Here is a 17649-nt window from a genome sequence, read left to right as displayed (position 1 = left end):
TTACCAAGGTTTAAGGAAGCATACCAAGAGGTAATGGAGCAAGTCAATCACCAAAGCAACTATGTTATGTAGCTCCAAGAGGACCATGGCATCCTAGTCAACCTAATATGATGCAAGAGCCTAATTCACAATTTCAAGGTTATGCACATCCATCTCAAAGTAATTGGAACACACCCTTTCCTTGGAAACCTTGGTCATCTCAACCCCAAAACCAATCTTGGCAACAAGGTTGGCAAGAACCTTATGGGAGAAATCCACAATATCCTCAATATCCTCCATACCCAACTCCATGTTATCCCTACCATCCACCTCCACCACAACCACAACCCCAACCACATCCATCTCAAAGATCCACTCCCACTCAACTACATGTACCACTCTTCCGAAACCCACACAAGGAAGTAGCTCAGCCCACTTACAATGTTGAGTTACAACACTTCCAAATATCTCCTCTTAATTTGAATGGAATTCATCTTAGCTCATGAATAGTATTGCAAAAAATAGATTCTCTTGATGCCATTAAAGGACGACCTGTAGAAAAAAGAAGATTCAAATGAGAAGACCAAAGAATCATGGGTTGCACTTGATGAAGAGCAAACATCAGAATCAGATATTAAGAAAGTTCCCTCATTTTTACCATCAGATCCTCCATGTGTTCAAGAGAATAATATGCAAAAAGAGGAAGATTTGAATGTCATGGTAGAAGAAGACATGAAGAATGATCCAGATGAGCAAGCAAACCAAGGGAATCAAAGCTATATTGAGGTTTCGCTCCAAAAAATCAACAACATGGAGCATCACTCTCTTCTTCAAATGTGCTTGATATTCTCAAAGTCAAATCATTTGATCTTTAAAATTCAAGTACATGTCAAAGCATATATTTCAAGCCTACACATCAGTTTATTTGTCATCTTGATGTGCACATGGCTCCATTGGAAGTATTCCTATACTTGAAAGAGATTTTGCATTTTTAAAGTAGAGTATGATAGAAAAAATTAAAAAAAAATAAGAGAAAAAAATAAAATCTCAAGTGAAAACCTCATTTGAGGTGCTGAGATTGACTCATTGATTGAAAACCTCCATGACGCAGTTAATGGGTAGGAAAAAAGAGGAAAAAAAGATAAAAAGAAAATATCCTAGGTGAAAACCTCCTTTGGGAGCGCCTAGGAAGACCTACAAGTTGAAAACCTCATTGAGGCAACTAGTAGGCCTAAAAGAAAAGAATCAAAAGGAAAAAAATTAGTTCCTCCATGTATATCTCTCTCATGAATGTAGGTTCTCTCCAACCTTTGCAAGCAACAAGAACACTTTAGCACCAAAAGGAAAAAATTGGTCAAAATTCTAGCCAAAGGAAGTCAAACTTGGGCTTTCTCCTCCTTTGCTCAGATGCTACAAAAGGACGAAGGCCATGCCAATCCATCACCCTCATTTCTTTCCACCATCCACCCATCATTCCCAAGCTTTTCCCATTAATTTTCTTCGCTGTCCTAAAATTCTACAGGTGGGCTTTGTTTTGGTACATGAAGCCAAAATACAAAGAGCAGAAAATTAATTTTATCATATCTTGAAAACTGTGCATCCATTTTTCGATCCGTGTCATGGAGAGATGCATATGGATGATGGTAATATGCTCAATCAATTTAGCAGACTTTGGTGCACACTTTCTGAGTAATTGACCTCCATCACCTACATCCACTTTCCAAGATGTTTTTTGGGGAGGTGCATAAGGATGATGGAAACATTCTCAAAAAAATTCAGGTCAATTCAGTTTACTATTTGAGAGGTATGCATAAAATAATTTTGCTACAGGAGGTTGTCCTGAAATGCTATAGGAAGGTTTGAATTGCTACAGGATGGCCAAGAAGAAGCTGCAGGACGCAGATCCAATTAGCGAAAGGGATCAAAAGGTCATGTCTTCTTTAGGGAAGGTTAAGAGAGTTTCCCTAACACTACTTTCATCACTCGTCCACTCCATTTCATCTAAACTTGCTCAAAATGTTCACTCTGTCCTTCCTAAAACACACACACACACAGAGCATTATTCTCCATTTTTTGATTCTTCACATTACCTCCTCATGACTCCAACCCTGTTTACATGGCTTTTCATCACTCCCCTCAATACCACCATGCCAACTAAAGACTAGAAGAAAGGATCAAAAGGTTGCTACATGAAGAAACTCCTCCTGTAGCAACCTATGCAGTCAAAAGAAATCTATCATATTTTTTTCTCCCCACCAACAAGAAGCATGAGGGAGAAATGTCTAAACCCAAGAAGGGACTCATCACCCTTAGAAAAGCATTCCACCAGCAGATGCATCCCATTCATGAGAGAAATACCTGCACACATAGAGGAACATCATCAGTCAAGGTGTAATCTAGTTCATAAGACATGCACAAAAACCTTACCCTTGTTTAGAAATAATATATGATCAGCTACATGATCCAAGTGGATATTTAGACATAGTGGCATGGGAAATAGTCCCATTGCGTCATTCTGAATCTACTGCAACTTGAATGGGCTAAAATGGACTTCGGATGATGAAGTTATTGCAAAAGAAGTTGCCTTTGTTCCTTTGAAAAAAGAGGCATTTCTTCTAAAAAATGGGTTTAAATCCTTATGTAGGAAAATCGCAATTGAAAGGGTTTAAGGGGTGGACTTAAGGCCAAGAGGAAGGAACCCCTAATCAGCTATCTCTGACTTATCGCAATTGGGGGCAGGCAGTAAGCAATATCGGGACCCAGACCAGGCGACATGTGATATCGGCATCAGTGATCAGCATCGGCGATTGGCATCGACGTATGCCATATGGAAGAACCCCTGGGTTGTAGCGATTGTGATATGCCGACAATGATTACGATATGCTAATAGTGACGTACAATCTTCGACGTCGGATCGGAAGACAGATCAACGATCAAGATGATATCGACGATCGGTCGATATCATCCTGATCGTTGACCTGTCTTCCAATCCGACGATGAATATTGCACGTCGCTATTGGCATATCGCAATCATTATCGGCATATTGCAATCGCTACAGCCCAGGGGTTCTTCCATATGGCATACGTTGATCGATGATCGACGATCAGCGACTGGCACAGTCAAAGGAAAGACCTCAGGGTCGTTGCGACTTGTGATAAGCACGGACCCGACAAGAGAATAAGGCAGATTTTATATAATTTGAAGTCCGGCTTTATAGCTTTGCGGTCGGATTTTCTATTGTTTCCGTGTATTATTGTAATGAACGGAAAAAGGCTATTTTCGGGGATTTGTTGCAAAGGAAGGTCGGACGATCGGATTCATCATGCCCACCAATCCTTCCATTCAAACGGCTTCTATTCTAAACAAACAGACTCCCTAATTTAAGCATCCCTATAACAAAAGAATGTTATAAAACACAATGAACACAGAAAAGTGTAGGGGGAGAGGACAATGCACGCAGTTCGAGGCAGGAGCTTGTAGGAGGGGTGAAAGTTCATTTTGTCAAAACTTGACAAATTTTATATGGTTTCAGCCCTTCTCGATGCCACGAATGCAATGGCGCTATCCATTTCTCCATCTGAGTTCTGCATTTTTCAGCCATTTTCCAGAATGGAGGTATAAGACTCCTTTTTTGTAACTGATGATTGTATTCTTCTTTTTCATGCCATTTAATGAATGAAGGCCTCCCCATTGATCGAGCAGGGCCCGGAGACATAGTCCAAGTTGGACGAACTCTGTTATCAATTCTTGTTGTCTTCTTTCATGCTTTGTGTTCTTCTTCTTCTTCTCTCATGTGCACACTAGATTTCTATGGTTAAGCTACAATTTCTACATGTGATTCTTTAATACATCTAAAATCAAAATATCTTGGGTCAAGTGGTATCAGAGCAGGTATTTTTAGATGTGAATTGCATTTTTGTATGCTAATAAGAAACAGGCTCTGAAGAGGCGAAGGGAAACTAGAGCCTTTCGATCCCGAAGCGGGGCGTGCACATCGAAGGAGAAACATGGCAGAAGACGAGGTTTGTCTTGAAGAGGAGAGAAATTTCTGCAAGACCTTCTATTCAATGGCAGAGAATGTCGGTCAATTGCTTTCAAGGCTAGAGAAATAATAAGAGATAAAACTAGAAGAACAAGGTTCAGCACATGGAAATGGTAGAGAAGAACCCCCTCCTTCTCCTTCCATGAGTGAAAGTTCTTCTTCCTCTCACCACCATAATTGTATAAATTCAAGAGATGCATCTAAGAAACCTTTCTTTAAATTAGATGTCAAATTTGATCTTCCCATGTTTAATGGTGAAAGCAATGTAGAAAAGCTTAATAATTGGATTAGGGAGATTGAGATCTACTTCAAGATTCAGTAGCTCGTGAAGGATGAGGCAAAGATTCAGCTGGCCTCTCCACGGTTGAGCAACACAGCTCTCGTCTGGTGGGAGAGAAAATTGCAAAGCAGTAAGAATGTGGTTAACCTTTTTTCCTCATGGCCTAATTTTATTTCTACGTTAAAGGAACAATTTTATCCCTTGGGTTACAAGCAAAAAGCATTAATGAATTGGAAGTATTTAAGGCAAGGCAAAGGTTAGGATGTTCAAAGTTTTACAGAGGAGTTTAGAAAGCAAGCACTTAATTTTGGTATTGCACTTGATTCACCTGAAGTAGTAACTAAGTATATTGGGTCATTACATAGTTACATTAGGCATTCATTATTGTTGTTTGAACCAACTATTGACTCCGCCAGTGTGAAGGAAATTCGTATTAAGAATAGGGAAAAAAATGAAAGAGATGATCATTCCAAGAGACCACCGTTCAAACCTCCCAATGGCAAACCTAAATCGAAATGGAAAGGAAAGGAGAAGAAGACAGCATCAACCAAGAAAGAAGAAGGAGAAAGGCCTTATTGCAATCATTGTAAAAAGGAAGGTCATGACAACGATCATTGTTGGAAATAGTACCTGGAAAAGAGACCAAAGAAGTATGGAGGAAAAAGAAAGCAGATGACAATGGCAACTGTGCAGTAAGACCTTGGATCCGATTTGGGGGATGAAGCATTAATCACAACAATAGGAACGAAAGGTACTCTTACACCTCATGTTAATTCTGAATCACATGAAGGCACTAGTTCAATAGATGAGTCTCTTCCTAATGAACAAAAGAGAATTGAACTATTTCATATTAGAGTTATCATAAATCATACAAAAGTGGAAACTCTATTTGATACCGGATCCCAAGAAAACTTAATTTCAGAGTCCTTGGTAAAGAAGCTAGGCTTGGAAACTACACCACATCCAAAACCTTACCCACTTGGATGGATACATGATAAAGCAAAACTGAATGTAACTAAGCAGTGTAAGGTTAAATTTGTGATTGCTTCTAAGTTAGTGGATGAGGTAAAACTTGATGTGATACCATTGGATATCTGTGGCATGGTGTTAGGGAGTCCATATCTATATGATAGAAAGGCAATCTTCTTCCGTCATGAAAACAAATACCAAATCACAAAAGATGGGGTAGAATATATTGTAAGGGCTCATCAAACTAAAATCAATGCCAACCTTGTAAGTGCAGGACAAATGAAAAGGTTGGTGAATTCCAATAAGGGTTGCATGCTTATGGTTGTAAGGGGAAAAGAGGTAGAATTAGTCGACGCTTTCTAGGGTTGTGATCAGGAACATAAAAAGGAATTATGTGAATTAATTTCTAACTATGATGAGATGTTTCAGGAACTGAAGGGATTACCTCCAAAGAGGGAAATCCAACATGAGATCCATTGCAGCATGACACTCCTTTAACAAATATTGGCATGTACAGGATGTCGACCATTGAGATGGAGGAAATCAAAAAGCAGGTGCAGGAATTGTTGGACCAAGGGGTCATAAGGTCGAGCACTTCTCCATGTGGCTCACCAATTGTCTTAGTGCCAAAGAAAGATGGCACATGGAGGATGTGCATGGATTACCGAGCACTAAACAAAATCACTGTGAAAAATCGTTACCTTCTTCCACGCATTTATGACTTATTAGATCAGTTAAAGAATGTTATCCATTTCACCAAATTGGATTTGCATAGTGGTTATCACTAGGTATAAATTGCAGAGCAGGATGTGTGGAAAACCGCCTTCAAGACCAAACAGGATTTGTTCGAATGGATGGTGATGCCATTCAGACTTTGCAATGCTCCAGCCACTTTCATGAGGGTCATGAATGATCTATTTAGGCCTTTCATTGATGAATTTGTTCTTGTATATCTAGATGATATCCTTGTCTTTAGTAAAATTTGGAATGAACATGTATGTCATGTGAAGAAAGTGTTTGATGTATTGAAAAAAGAAAAACTCTATGTAAAATTGTCAAAGTGTGAGTTTGGGAAAACCTCTTTGGTTTACCTAGGTCATATTGTTGGTCATGTTCAGTTAAAAATTGATCCTTCTAAAGTTGAAGCAATTGTAAATTGGCCTAAGCCTACTAGTGTAACCAAGGTCCAAAGCTTTTTAGGGGCAGTCCAGTATTGGAGGAGATTTATTGCCAATTTCTCTATTATTGCAGCACCTTTGCACACATTGACAAGTGTGAAACATGTCTTTCAATGGGGAGGAAAACAGCAGAAGTCCTTCGAAACATTGAAGGAAAAGATCAGCACCGCACCGGTCTTAGCCTTACCAGATCTCCAATAGCCGTTCGAGATCGAAACAAACGCCAGCGGATATGCCATGGGAGCTGTACTGATGCAGCAAAAGAAGCCGATATGTTACCATTCCAAGAAGTTCTCTCAGGTTGTGATAAACTATACCACTTATGACAAGGAGCTTTATGCCTTGGTTCAAAGTGTGAAAAAGTGGAAACACTACATGATCGGCAAGGAGACCATCATCCATACAGATGATCAACCCTTGCAGTAGCTTCAGTCAAAAACCAAGTTACATCAATCTCGTCATTTCAGGTGGATGGGTTTTCTTCAACAATTTCATCTAGTAATAAAGTATAAGAAGGGCACTAGCAACAAAGTGGTCGATATGCTATCTCGCCCTCCTATTTCTGCTTTTGTTATTTTTCATAATGCTTCATTGTCTTTTGAGAGTTATGCTAAACAATATGCTAACGATGATGACTTTAAGGAGATTTATGCAAAACTAACCCATGGTTCATAGATGGACAACTATCATTTGCAGGGGAAACTGTTGTATCACCTTGGAAAATTGTGCATTCCCATAGGGGAACGAGTACATGTAATTCGATAGGCCCACACCTCTCTTGTGTCTACTCACTTTGGTGTCGAAAAGACTTTATGTCATGTACAAAGATTTTTCTTTTGGCCTCATATGAAGAACATTGTGACGCGCTATGCAAAGGGTTTTGTGATGTGTTCTGTTTCAAAGCCCTCTAACAAAAAACTTAGGCTCTACACACCACTCCCTATTCCAAGTCATCCATGGGAAAGTGTGTCGATGGACTTTGTAGGAGGTTTGCCTTTGTCTAGAAAGAGTCACGACTATTTGTATGTCGTCGTTGACCGTTTTAGTAAGATGTGTATTTTAATGCCTTGTAAAAAGAAGATCATTGCAGAGCAGACTGCTTATCTTTTCTTTCAGCATGTTTAGGTCCATTTTGGGTTGCCCACATCGATTGTGTCAGATCGAGACTCTCGCTTTCTCAGAGAATTTTGGACCAGCTTGTGGAAGATGATGGACACCAAGTTGAAAAGAAGCACGACATTTCATCCACAAACTGACGGACAAACAGAGGTTGTCAATCGCACCATGGTACACTTGTTACGAGGCTATTATGGGAAACATCCTAAGTTGTGGGATGAGCATCTCCCATATGTGTAGCATTCCTACAACCAAGCAGTGCACTCATCTATACAGTGTTCACCATTTGAAACATGTTTTGGCTACCTGCCAAAGGACCCTTTTGATATGGTCTTTGGAAGGGAAGATGACTCCAGTGGACGTAATGATAGGGACAAAGCGCAACAGTTCATTCAGTGGATCCAGTTGATTCACCAAGTAGTACAGGAGCAGTGGGAGAAAATTCAAGACCGTTACAAGGCTTGACATGACAAACACCGAGTCGACCATCAATTTCAAGCGGGCGACAAAGTGTGGTTCCATATCAGCAAGGACAGGATGAAGTGAGAAGGGAAGAAGTTGCAACCAATCTGGAATGGTCCATTCACCATTTTGGAGAAGATTGGAACAAATGCCTTTCGTCTCGATTTTGCCGATATATATGCAGATGTACTCCATAGTGAATGTGGAGAACTTAAAGCTGTATGAGCCACCATTGATTATGGACACTAAGGAAGTGGGCACAGTTCCTACAATTGATGATTTTGCACCAGAGTATCTCGATGAGTTACCTAAAGACATCATCCTTGATAGAAGAACCAGGACTTCATGATGAGGATATGTGGAATAACTTCGAGTTGGTTTCAAGGGGCTCAACCCTAGCAAGGAAAAATGGCTGGAGAAGGAAAGAGTGAGGGAACAATTCCCTCACTTGCCAATTGACTAATAAAGCTTTTGGCGGTCCAAAAGCTCCTCAATGGGGAGGATTGATCCAAGTTGTTATAGACATTTTTGGGCCCTACAACCCCAAGCATGAAATTTCCATAAACCAAGGGCTCGTAAGTCCCTAAAAGTATTGTTCTAACCCCTAAAGGAACAAGGTCAACAGATTACAGCTTCTCCCAGAAGTTCTCCATGAGAAACTGCTCAGAATTGGTCAAAACAGGATCATTGCAGCTGCTCCACTGGCTAGGTGCGTTGCATCTCACCCAAATACACTGTGAGGGTGAGTTGCATTTCAAAAGTCCCTTCTGTGGGGTGCGATGGGCGAGAAATGACAAATGGCAGTGTCATTCCGCGAGGTGGAGAGGCAATGGAAGCTTCCAGAATCTTCTCCTATGACACTTGCCTCATTGAATTCGACCAAGGATGAGTAAGAGGCCCTCAGTCTCCAAGTGGAAGTAAGAACTATCAGAGAGAAGACACTAATCAAATCACAAGCTGACTCATCCCCCTTACATATATCTATATATGGATCCCTCATCCCAGAGATCCAGAGGCTGGAATTTTGCATATTGTAAGGAATTGTTGTTGGTTTTCTGAGACAAACATCAGATTGTTGGGTGATCTAAGCTTTGTTTGAGGTGAAGAGGGGCTTCTTTGCTGGGAGGTTGATGCTGGGTCGGAACAACTAGTTGTAACTCCTCCTGGCTCTTTTCTTGTTTATCAATAAAAACTATTTGAGTTTTCCTCCATGCTTTTGTATCATTGATGCTGGTTACATTTGTATGGTCAATTTATATCTAATCCTAGATTGTTTATGATTATAGATCCATGTCTTTGTATAGTGCTATGCTTCTGTGATCTTACAGGTACTTTGTGAAGCTGGGCGTGCAAGGGAGCAGGTAGCTGAGGACTATCAAAGAAGAGAGGGATCGAATTGAAGGATTAGCGCAAGACAGAGGTTGGTATTTCTGTTCCTCTCTATCTATAATCCATAAAGGAAAAACAAAAGTAGTTTTTCTCTGTTTGTTTCTAAGGCAGCTGTCACACCTTAGTGGGATAGAGCAGTTCTAAATAGACACTTTTCCCTGTAACACAAGTGGATCTTCAGACACAGTGGCATGGGAAATAGTCCCATTGCGTAGATCTTTTCATTCTGAATCTACTGCAACTTGAATGGGCTAAAATGGACTTTGGATGATGAAGTTATCGCAAAAACAAGTTGTTCCTTTGAAAAAGGAGGCATTTCTTCTAAAAAATGGGTTTAAAGCCTTATGAAGGAAAATCACAATCGGAAGGGTTCAAGGGGCGGACTTAAGGCCAGGAGGAAGGAACCCCCGATCAGCGATCTTCGACTTATCGCAATCGAGGGTAGGCGGTATGCGATATCGGGACCCAGACCAGGCGACATGCAATATCGGCGTTGGCGATTGGCATTGGCAATCAACGTCGGCATATCCCATATGGAAGAACCCTTGTGCCATAGCAATTGCGATATGTCGACAGCGATTGCAATATGCCGATAGCAACATGCGATCTCCGTCATCGAATTGAAAGACAGATCAACGGTCAGGATGATATCGGCAAAATCGGTGATCAGTGATCGGCGATCGGCACAGTCAAAGGAAAGACCACAGGGCCATTGCGACTTGCGATAAGCGCGAACTTGATAGGAGAATAAGGTAGATTTTATATAATTTGAAGTCTGGCTTTATAGCTTTGCATTTAGATTTTCTATTGTTTTCGTGTATTATTGTAATGAATGAAAAAAGGTTATTTTTGGGGATTTGTTGCAAAGGAAGGTCGGACAGTCGAATTCATCGCGCCCACCGATCCTTCCATTCAAATGGCTTCTATTCTAAACAAACAAACTCCCCAATTTAAGTGTCCCTGTAACAAAAGAATGTTATAAAACACAATGAACACAGAAAAGTGCAGGGGGAGAGGACAGTGCATGCGGTTCGAGGCAGTAGCTTGCAGGAGGGGCAAAAGCTCATTTTGTAAAAAATTGATAGATTTTATATGGTTTCAGCCCTTCTCGACGCCATGAATGCAATGGCGCTATCTATTTCTCCATCTAAGTTCTGCATTTTTTGGCCAGTTTCCAGAATGGAGGTATAAGACTCCTTTTTTTTAATTGATGACTGTATTCTTCTTTTTCATGCCATTTAATGAATGAAGGCCTCCCTATCGATCAAGCAGGGTCCGGAGACGTAGTCCAAGTTGGATGAAATCTGTTATCAAGTCTTTTTGTCTTCTTTCATGCTTTATGTTCTTCTTCTTCCTCTCTCATATGCACATGAGATTTCTATGGTTAAGCTGCAATTTCTACATGTGATTCTTTAAGACATGTATAAGCAAAAGATCTTGGATCACTACAACACTCACATCAAGAGCATATCAAGAGCATATCAACAACGTCAACAAGAAAACCTAGCGGACCTCTAGCATATTATCACATGCAACTTCAAGACCATTAGTAGCAACTCCAGGACCACCAAAGGAAACTTCAATATTCATATCAGCAGCCTCAATATCACCTGCAAAAACACATCAAGGGTAAGGCTCAAGTATGAAATCCTTTAAAACTTTCCTACGAACTTATTTTAGCTTGAAAAACATTGCAAGTGTATGAAGGAGAAGGCTTTTATAGCCAAGTTTAGTAGCAAATAAACCTCGACCTTATCTAGAAATTAACTTCACTTTTCCACCAAGAAACTCTCACATGGGGGAGAGGACAAGACAAAAGTGAAGAGGAATTGAGAAAGTGGGAGGTAATCATTTAGTTGTGATGGAAGACAAGGAGTGAAAAGGAGAGGGTGAGGTCAAACTCAGTTAACTCAAAGCACTTTGAGTTTATTTTTCATGCAATGAAAAAAATAGGGAAAAATTAAAAGAAATAATGGAAAAAATAAACAAAGAAATAAAAGGTGGACCCACCGCCTCTTGGCATGCAAATATTAGTTTCAATAGGATGCAGGTTGTGTGCATCTCATGTACTCACCACTTCCATCATTCCAGTAGCTCAAAAATCAAATTTCAACCCCTTTATAGATTTCTATAGGAAGATGGTAATTGCTACAAGAAGATCCTGTAGCACTACAAGGGGGCTCCAAAAAGCGACATGAAGCTATAGAAAGCCTGAAAAAGCTACAGGAAGGTCGAGAAACTACTACATGAAGCTAGCAGAGTGCTACAGAAAGTTTCCATAAACACTCTCACTCCTGTAGAAGAAAAGAGAAACTCCTTGTTCTACATTGATGGAATTTTATTGAAGTCATGAGAGGAGTGTAGAAAATCCTGTAGATTCACAAGCTAATGCAATTTGCTAAAGCAAGATACAAGAATCCACTTCTACTCTTTACAGCGGAAGCCCATAAACATCGAGCAAACAATAATCAATAGAGGAAATCCATAGCTCAAAACCCCACTATATGTTTTGTATTAATCAGGAAAATCAAGATGAAATTACAATGCTTTTTCTCTCTATAACAATCCCAACACTCAGCAAGGTCAATATCCAACTCATAAGCAAGCTCAAGGCCAAATCTTATCCAATTCACAAGCTCTCCAAGTCTGTATTCCAATGTGTACTTCCTATGAAGGATAGCTTGTATTTAAAGGGAAATAAAGCCTCTAAAAATAGTGCAATCCTTCAAGGATCAGTTCCTAATTGCATGCACTATCAGCACAACTCAGAAAAATATAAAACAAATAGTACATTGTCCTTGCACTCTAGCCTCAACTGGGTCTTTCTCATAATCAACATGCATGATTTTCTGATGGTGGAATCTTCAATTAACTAGAGTAGCACTAATAAGGTCACTAGTGTCCCAACTAACTGTTTACTCACTATTGGTTCCTGAAACTAATTTGAACTAATTTAACTGGACTTAACTCAATAAAATGAGTTAACTAATTACAACTCATTCATAACTCATCCTTAAATCCTATAATTTAGGGAGAACATATACATGTCTTATAAAAGACTTCCAATTCGAATTTCCTAATTTAATTAAGTTAATTAAACTTAATTAATTATTTTAAAATTGCTATGAGAAAAGACTTCTATTTTAATTCATAGTTTAATTCAAGGACAAATTAAACTGGAATTTCTTGTTGCCATTTCTCAACACTCCCTCTCAACAAGAAAGGGATTATCCACTACCTTGATCTTGTCTCTATGAAACTCGAATTTACATCTTGGAAATGCCTTTGTCAAGATGTCAGCATCTTGCTCCTCCATGGGAATGTAATCTAACAACATGATCCGCCTCAATACACAATCTCTGAGATGATGATACCGGATATCTATATGCTTGGACCAATCATGAAAAAATGGATTTTCAGAGAGTTTGATACAACTTTGATTATCACAATAAATCACTGTCGGATCCATTTGTTGACCAAACAAACCAACCAGGATCTTCCTCATCCAAATAGCCTCACATGCTACTTGACTTGCAGCCATGTACTCTGCCTCTGCCGAAATGAGTGCAACCAATCTCTGTTTCCTGTTGTACCAAGAAACTGCAGTTGACCCAATACTAAAGATCCCTCCTGATGTGCTCTTCCTATCAGATGGACTCCCCACCCAATCTACATCGGTGAAGCCTTGAAGCTTCACTCCCTCTATCCGTTTGTACCACAACCCAAACTAAGTAGTGCCTCTGAGGTATCTCAATACATGCTTTGTTGCCTTCCAATACAGCTTGGTAGGCCTAACCATCGCTTGACTAAGTTGGTTAACTGCATAACACATATCTAGTCGTGTGTTCACTAAGTACATGAGTGAACCCATAAGTTTCTTGTAAACAATATCTTCCACTACTTCCCCTGAAGTAGCATCCTCCTTCCTCTAGTTACCAGCTAGAGGAGTCTCCATGGGTTTACTGCTCTCCATGCAGAATCTCCTAAGTATTTCATTGGCATACTTGCCTTGAGAAACAAACAACTCCCCATCTGCCTGCCATACCTCCATGCCAAGAAATTGATGCATGAGCCCCACGTCCTTCATCTCAAAATCTCTTGCAAGGCCCTCCTAGCAAGATTTGATGAGCTTCTCATCACCTATCAGTATGAGATCATCTACATAAAGTACAATGATCAAAATATTACCTTCAACCACTATGTGATACAGGTTTGCATTTGATTCACTCTTCATGAAGCCCAACCCAGTGAAGTAGTTATCTATCCTGGTGTACCAAGCACAGGGTTCTTGCTTCAGCCCATACAACTCTCTCTTGAGTCAGCACACATGCGACTCACAGTCCAAGGTTTCAAAACCTTCGGGCTGCTCTATTTACACCTCTTCCTCAATCATGCCATTGAGGAAGGTAGTCTTCACATCCATCTGATGGATCTTCCAACCCATCTATGCTGATAGTACCAAAATAGATATGATAGATGAGTACCTTGCAACAGGAGCAAAGGTCTCATCACAGTCAATCCCCTCTACCTATGAAAAGCCACGGGCCACAAATCTGGCCTTATACTTCTCAACACTACCATCTGTAGCTTGATTTACCTTGTAAAGCCAATGGGAGCTCATAACTGACTTGTCCTCCGGTCTCAGGACCACATCCCAAATATGGTTTCGAACTATGGAGTCATACTCCTCCACCATCACATCAACCCAAACTGGTTGTTGCACTGCTTCCTGAAAGGAAGATGGTTCTGTCACAACACATGCACCCATAAGTGCCATGTATCCAGTGTACCTCTCTAGCGACCTTCTCTATCTGCTCTAAGAAGAGGGTGCTCCCACATTCTCCCATGCATCATCCAACAATTTCTCAGCCTCTTTAGTGCACTTTCTTCCCTCTTTGGAAGACTCTGCCTGAGTGGATGTCTCCACTCTCGGAACCTCTACATGTGGCTACTCCACATCAATCTAAGGCTCCTCAACCATAGGAACTAAAAGTTCCTCCTCCGCATGTAGCTCAAGCTCCCTCTCAAGGGATACTCACGTGGCCTTCTCCTCATCAAACTTGACATCCCTGTGAACCACAGTCATTCGACTGGTTTGCATGTACATTTGAAAATTGTGGGGAGTATCAGTGTACCCCGTAAAGATCCCCAACTTTTTTATTGGCTCAAGCTTCTTCCGTGCATCTTTGGTCACATGGCAATAAATCGATGACCCAAAAATCTTGAAGTGACCAACATCTGGCCTCTTACCGGAATAAGCTTCCTCTGGTGTTTTACTCTCAAGTATTCGATGTGGGCTATGGTTCTAAACATAAACCGTTGTGTTTCATGCCTCAGCCCACAAGTGTAGTGGTAGGCCCTGATCATGCAACATCGCCCTTGCTACCCCTACTATGCTCATGTTCTTCCTCTCGGAAACCCCATTCTGTTGAGGGTTATGAGGTGTCGTCAACTCTCGTTTAATCCCTTCCGCTGCACAGAAGTTCTTAAACTCATTGGAGACATATTCTCCACCATTATCACTTTGTAGAGCTTTAACCTTCTTTCCTGACTCTTTCTTGACCAATGCTTTGAATTCACAAAACTTTGTGAATGTCTGATCCTTTCTCTACATGAAAAATATCCAGCATTTACGAGAATAGTCATCTACAAATATAACATAATACCTATGTTTGGCGGTGGATACTGTCGAGAATGGTCCACACACATCTGAATGGACTCTCTCCATAATAGACTCTGCTCTATTGTTTCTGTCTCCAAAGGAAGACTTGTGTATTTTCCTAAAGTACAACCCTTGCATGTATCAACTTTCTCAAGTGTATGTTTGGGAATACTGGTAGATATTTTCTACAATATCTTTAATGCCCCATGATGCAAGTGGCCCAAGCGCCTATGCCACAAATCGCCAACATCTCGGCTCTGCATCTTTTCTACTTTTGAACTCAAAGAAACACACTCCTCTACCTCTAGCTTATAGAGATTCTTGACCTGAATCCCTATCTTCTTTACTTGACCCGTGGCTATGTGTCGAAGGAGCGCCTTTCCTTTCAAGAAGATCACATCATAGCCTCTATCCTCAAGCATGGCGACAGATACCAAGTTCTTCGTCAGACTGGGTACATGCATAACATTCTTCAAGGTGAGAGGAGCCCCATGCTCCCTCTGAAAGGTTATAGTGCCAATATCGATAACACTATGCTTCCCATCATCACCCATCTCGATATGCATCTGGAGATCCTTCTCCTCCAGGTCACTGAATAACTCCTTGTTGCTAGTCATGTGGAATGAAGCTCCACTGTCAAGGTACCAAACACTTCCCATCATTGATGACACCAAGCATGCAATGAGGGAAAAGTCCAATTTGAATTGTGAGGCTAGTGCCTCACCCGCCACTCCTCCTTAGGACTTTTCTTTGGACTTCTTCAATGGACAATTTGTCACAAAATGTCCCATATTGTGACAATGGAAACATTTCACTTTCGACATGTCCTTCTTCTTACCTCCATGATAAGAATCTAATTTGGAACGCGAAATTTTACCTTTCCCCTTCCTTTCCTTAATCGCTAAGGCACAGTTCTCTTCATCATTAGTCTTTGATGAAGGTCCATCCCTGGTGTTCCTCCTGATCTCATCCTGCATCGAATTCGACCATAGTCGTTCCCAATCTGGAAGCTTCTCTTGACCATTGACAAGGTCCTGATAACTATGCCAAATCTTTGGGAGTCCAAGAAGAGAAAGTATCACCATAGCCTCCTCGGAAACTATGATTCCAACACTTCCAAGTTCATCCTGACATTGAGTGAACTTGGTCAAGTACTTTGGAATCGTCTCGCCTTCTCCATCTTGATGATTTTACGAAATTTATCCTTCAATGCCAGCTTCCTTTGATCATTGCTATTCTGATACAAGTCCATCAATGTTTTCCACATAGCATGTGGAGTTTCCTTTTCTGGAGACTCGAGACAATGTGGTATCAAACTCCCTCAAGGATTATCCGCCTTGCCTTCACCACATGCTTCTTCCATTCAACCAATTTTTGTGCATCCGTAGCTGCTGGCTTGGGTACTTCTTGATCAATGAATTCCTTCAAGCCATTATCTTCTAGCACATCCTCCATCTTGTCCCTCCAGGCTATAAAATTAGAGCTTCCTTCCAAGGCATACTCAAGCCTAAACCTATGGAACGCCATCTGTCGATCCTAAAGTATGTATGCAAATTCAACTTTCACCTATAACCCAAAAACTCAAAACTTCAAAATCTCCTCTAGAGAGATGATTTTAAATCAGCGATATCTCCCTCATCCGAACTCCGATTCGGCTGATCTTTTTTCTTAATTCGGGTATCTTTTCCAAGGAATCCAAATATGCAATTTGTTTCTGAAATAATTTCACATAAATTATCATAACTTCTCTACAAACTCTCAGCCCAAAAAACAATCTTGCTCCGATAACATGTAGAAAATCCTATAGATTCACAAGCTAATGCAATTTTCTAAAGCAAGAGACAAGAATCTACTTCTACTATTTACAGCGGAATCCCATAAACATCGAGCAAACAATAATCAATAGAGGAAGAGAATCAAAGGCACATAACACAATAAATATCTGGGGAAAGCCATAGCTCAAAACCCTACTATCTATTTTGTATTAATTAGGAAAATCAAGATGAAATTACAATGCTTGTTCTCTCTAAAACAATCCCAGCACTCAGCAAAGTCAATCTCCAACTCATAAGCAAGCTCAAGGCCAAATCTTAGCCAATTCACAAGCTCTCCAAGTCTCTATTCCAATGTGTATTTCATATGAAGGATAGCTTGTATTTAAAGGGAAATAAAGCCTCTAAAAATAGTGCAATCCCCTAAGGATCAGTTCTTGATTGCATGCACTACCAGTGCAACTCAGAAAAATATAAAACAAATAGTACATTGTCCCTACACTCTAGTCTCAACTAGGTCTTTCTCAGAATCGACATGCATGAGTTTCTGACGGTGGAATATTCAGTTAACTAGAGTAGAACTAATTAGGTCACTAGTGTCCCAACTGACTGTTTACTTACTATTAGTTCCTGAAACTGATTGGAACTAATTTAACTAGACTTAACTCAATAAAACGATTTAACTAATTACAACTCATTCATAACTCATCCTTAACTCCTATAAGTTAGGGAGAACATATACATGTCTTCTAAAAGAATTCCATTTCAAATTTCCTAATTTAATTAAGTTAATTAAACT

The sequence above is a fragment of the Pinus tabuliformis genome, chromosome 4_2 (assembly GCF_031772625.1).
Source record: "Pinus tabuliformis cultivar Carrire ecotype Pingquan chromosome 4_2, CPIR1, whole genome shotgun sequence".
Lineage (NCBI taxonomy): Eukaryota > Viridiplantae > Streptophyta > Pinopsida > Pinales > Pinaceae > Pinus > Pinus tabuliformis.
Note: the sequence above shows the minus strand (reverse complement) of the source record.